The 4,906-nt window shown below is 33.4% G+C and overlaps 1 long non-coding RNA gene across 1 annotated transcript; it reads right to left on the bottom strand.

Annotated features, from left to right (window-relative positions):
• Nucleotides 1–225: 225 nt before the first annotated feature.
• Nucleotides 226–3,320, bottom strand: LOC107806216 (uncharacterized). The gene is made up of 2 exons (XR_001652601.2): nt 3,004–3,320; nt 226–541 (listed from the first exon to the last, which is right to left on the bottom strand). It is a non-coding gene; the product is annotated as an uncharacterized LOC107806216 (long non-coding RNA).
• Between the last annotated feature and the right edge of the window lie 1,586 nt (nt 3,321–4,906).

The following is a 4,906-nucleotide window of genomic DNA, read 5'->3' as shown; positions in this document are numbered from 1 at the left end:
TTTTCAAATTCATTCGTTGTTTCTTGTAAGCCCGGTTGTACATGATTGCTTTTATTTTTGAAACGACTCTTGTATTATGTGCTCTACCCATTTGACAATTTTCCAAAGAGAATTTGTTCACTTTTTGAATTTGTCAAAACTTAAAACTGAAAGTCATCAATGGTAAACATAAGTAAAATTGTTTAATTATTGAATGATTAATCTCAAATTACTAATGCTCAAATGTTAGAGTAACAAAAGTAAGCGAATCTTATAATCTAGTTTGACCTTTTAACTACAAGTCTTGGTTTCTTATGTTTCCTAAACAATCAAAATAACAAAACAATATCCAATAGTAATGTTAGTTTCAAAGACATACACATAATCAACAAATAGCAATAGCTAATATTAAAAAATGAGAGGAGGGGAGATTTTAACTCTTGATATTGGGCTCGTTAGTAGTCAAGCTCATCCGGATTCAAACAAGCAGCAGACTCAACAAGTGCAGAGGAAGTGACCCAGACCTGGAACTTGGGTTTGATTTCCAAAGGAACTTGCCAGACTCAATTCGGACATGCATACAAAAGAAAAGAAGATAATTAGTGGAGATCAATTTAAGGTGAAATAAGATAAAGTCATAACGACTAATAATAATAAAGACACTCAAGAATACAGTAAAATTAGCTTTATTTGTACCAACCCTATGAGTATTAATTAAAGTCAATGACCAAAGGCTTGGAGTAAACCTCATTTTATGGATAAAGTCCCCTATGGACCCCTGATACTTCAGAGTTCACAAGGGTCACATAGACCCCAAGTAAAGCTTTCGTCAGGGAGGGGTAGCTCAACCACAAATCAAGCTCATACCTAAATACCCTTGATTATCAACTCTCACTCTTCCTAAAAGGTTTGGACACAAATATAATGTCAACTTAGTAGTTTCACATTGTTAGAAGTAAATACATAGCCACATTAGACATTGCAATTATCATTAGAGCATAATCAGCTAAGAAGCAACACAATATTGACCTTAGGACATCTTATCAGAATAATAAGTACAAAGATAAATCATTGTAGGTAGATTTATAGGGTTCCAATAACATCAAAGACCTTAAGGCTGATCATAGTATGCATCAGAACACTTAAGAGGATCATTAATAAAATGCGGTCATAGAACAAAGAGAGCTAGTTGCATATTATCAGTAGATAGGTGTTATCTTTAACCACTTCAAGTTCATAGATGCCTTATTTATGTGATCTAAGCATCAGTAAGTGACAAAGAACGATATGTTCACAGCTTTATTAATTCTATTGAAGGTTCAGCATTTCAGGATCCTTGAATATGTTCATGCCACTTAAAACAGGTCAGCATGCATTTCAATAATCTTCAGAACAGTCTAGAGCAAGCATGCATATGTGTGTGTGTGTATATATATATATAACTGAGACCCCTACTACACTAGACACTTATATTAACAACCGTGTTCAGGCTTCCCAAATTATCAATCCGCTAAACCAGCAGAGATATCAATGCATGTAGGAAAGTTAGTTTTAATTTTGTTTGGACCTAACGAGGATGATATCTAGTTGTGATAATGTATAGTCTAACAGTTTTTCAATTTGCAAGATCCAAATATCACTCCAGTTCATGATTAAGTTCTTCTATACATAGTGATGTCAACTGACACGAGTCAGTAAGTAGAGATGTTCATTCTCATTTGATTCAAGCAGGACAATCAGATCACAACAAGTTCATTTACACATGTAAGTAATTTTACTAACAAGTTACACCAACAAACCATTTTGGATCCTACTGGCATAGTACATGTTCAACATCATTCAATCAAGCTATTAGGTTACCAGAGTGAACAATTACCCATATTGACAAAAGAAGTCTTCTCAAATAGTGTCTTAGACACCACATGATCATGAAAGATCCAAAAACATAAATGGTCAAAACCAAACAGATAGATGAATGTAGATCATCATTTAGTAGGACTACTGTGGCACCCTAAGTTAAGATGTACCCACACCTTCACTAAATTATTATGATGACATCCAAACCATTATCAATATAGACCAAGCATGACTACGATCTAAGGTTCTTTAGCTAAACAATCGGATAATCATAATGAGATAGGCACTACCATTAGGGTAGATTAACAGGAGGCTGCAAGAAAATCAACATGGTAACTTAAACATAAAGTTCTCTTAGATAAGGGCATGCAATGGTTCCTAAGCACTACTGGATCAGCAAAAACAATATGATAAGTGTATATATAAGCATAGAGGTCAAGCAGGAGTCATTCAATCAATGCAATAGTATAAGTCACATATAGCTACTAACACGGAGCTCAAACAGTCATGAGATAGTGAATGATGATAGGAAGTGGACAAGTTTAGTGATAGCTATGCTAACAAGTTCACCACATAATTTAAAACTATAGTGATAAACATCCATGAATCACTTATCAACAACAAGATTGTTAGCTAAGGTCAGTAAAGCAGACATATCAAATATAAGACAGGATTTGCAATGAGAATCATTCATTGGACCAAGACAAGGAAACTCAACTTCATAGGCATGAAGATCAAGATAACATATTACTGGAGATATGAAACCTTAACAGGACATTAGGAAGAATTCAAGAACATAATTCAATTGATTTAGCTGACATGATAGTGTTCATACGGCAGTCATCAAACTAATAGGGGTGAATCAAACATAAAATCAACATAAGGGTCAATTCAACTAATCATGGAAGACTTAGCAGGATTTATCCATTAGAATAGCATCGGTGTAGAAATATCTTAACTAACTAAATCATGAGAAGTAAAATTCAATAACCATAACAGATTAAGTAACATAGTACAACTATCATGAAATGTCATTAATCACATGAATAGCTAGACATAATGAAAGCCTCGTATTATTATGAACAAACAAGTGATTATTGACAGATGATGATAACAAGAAAGTAAAAATCAGAAGAAAAAGAGGGGAAACCATTGTAAGATTTTTACCTTAGCCCGATGGGAGGAGAAGGTCAACCATTGGAGTACTGAAGAAATATCGGTTAGAGCTCCATATCCTAAGGTCACGGTGTTTGACCTCTGGACAACATATGATGATTATGAGGTAGAAGACATGGTCATGCATGCTTCGATTTGATCGGATAGGGGGATGATGAATAAAATCCCAGATTGCACTTTTTAGGTCTAGGGTTCTGGGGTTTGTGATTTGAATCGGAGTGATGAGAAAGGAAAGGAATCGGCAAGATTCGCGGTTAGAAGGGACAGAAGGGGTGATTTGGGTTTGATTTTGTGCAAGGTTTTGGATTGATGGGTTTGCAGGGTTTGAGAGAACAGGGGAAGAAATAGGAAATGAGGACGGCCACTTGGTGATAGAATGATTAGAGTTAGAGGCATCTCTAAGGTTAAAAACAAGAGATGCAATGTGAGTCGTTAGATCTTTTGATCAACGGCTCCGAATCTTCGAAGAATAAATATTGATAGAAAGATTTATTGCGGAAAAGTGAAGGTCATTGGATCTTAGTGATTCAACCGCTGAGACTAGATGCAGAACAATTATAAAAGTAAAAAGAAAAATAGGGATTAATCGTAAACTGTTGATGGATTGGACAAACATTCCAGATCTCTTCTATTTCTTGTGTGACTGTTTATGAGGTGTGATGTGGCATTTTTTGATTGGCTTAAAATAGGTGGCATGGATTGTTAACTTGGACAAGGGGGTGGGTTCAAATGCGTGTCAGGCACATTGGCCTTGTGATTTTTGGGCCAAATATGCAGGAATGTACTTTAAATTGTAACCACATTGAGTTTAATGTGACAATTGCTATTACAGCTTTTTTGAGTTTTTAAACCCTCTTTATAATTAAATTAATTAGATTTAATTAATCCCAACTGAATGTAATAAAATATAATTATAAAATATATTAACTAATCACTATAGTTATTTTGTTGTTAAAATAATTAATATTCCAGATATAAAATTGTACGAATTAATTTCGGCTAATCAAAGTAATATAATTGTAATTTTTAGACTAAATTATTAAATATATTGTAAAACTTATTTATTAAGATGTGAAATGTAATTTTAATTAATTAAATCAGTAGGAGTAAAATAATTTTTAAATATTTAATACTAAATTACTATTACTTAAATATTTTTAATTATTATGTATTATATCGTTTATATTTTAAGAAAATATTTAAAAATACTTTGCTACATTTATTTCTGATTAATAAGCGTATATAATTTACTTTAATGGGAGAGGGTCAAAATTGGTCGTTAAAATCGGTAACGTGGACTCAATTCTTTCTTTTACTAATATACAGGAGTCTCCTATAACTGTAAGAATGTCAACATATATGATGGATGCATAATAATTTGAAATCTTAAGTGTGTTCATAAGATAAATAACTTTGGGTCATAGATCGAATAATTCCTTTCATGCCTTCTTAGTTGTCTTTAAACATGAGCAAGTACTTTTCCTGGTCGTTCTACCACTTGTTGTATGAATACTTGGCTTATGTTACTTCCGACGCATAGTAGAATTTGCGTAACTCATATGATCTCAAATGTTACTTTTGATTTCACTTCCCGTTTATTAGTCAAGATAGGTGCTACTTTCTTATGGAGTGCATACAACGTTCTAATGAGGCTACTGTTACAAGATTATTTCTTCTATAATATTGAATTCAGGTTGCTATGCTTAGGTTAAAGCGTTATTCCTTATTTCCTCAACTAGTCTTTCGTTGTAGTACATAGAGGACACCCCTTGACTCTTGTAACGTTGCGAGCTTATCACATTATATATCTTACGGTATTTTCGATGTCCCTACTCGCTTATATTTATCCTTAGTTACTTCCCTCCATGCCTTTGTGATCGTAGGGTTACTTCTA

The sequence above is a fragment of the Nicotiana tabacum genome, chromosome 10 (assembly GCF_000715075.1).
Source record: "Nicotiana tabacum cultivar K326 chromosome 10, ASM71507v2, whole genome shotgun sequence".
Classification (NCBI taxonomy): domain Eukaryota; kingdom Viridiplantae; phylum Streptophyta; class Magnoliopsida; order Solanales; family Solanaceae; genus Nicotiana; species Nicotiana tabacum.
This window is presented reverse-complemented; position numbering and strand designations above follow the sequence as displayed.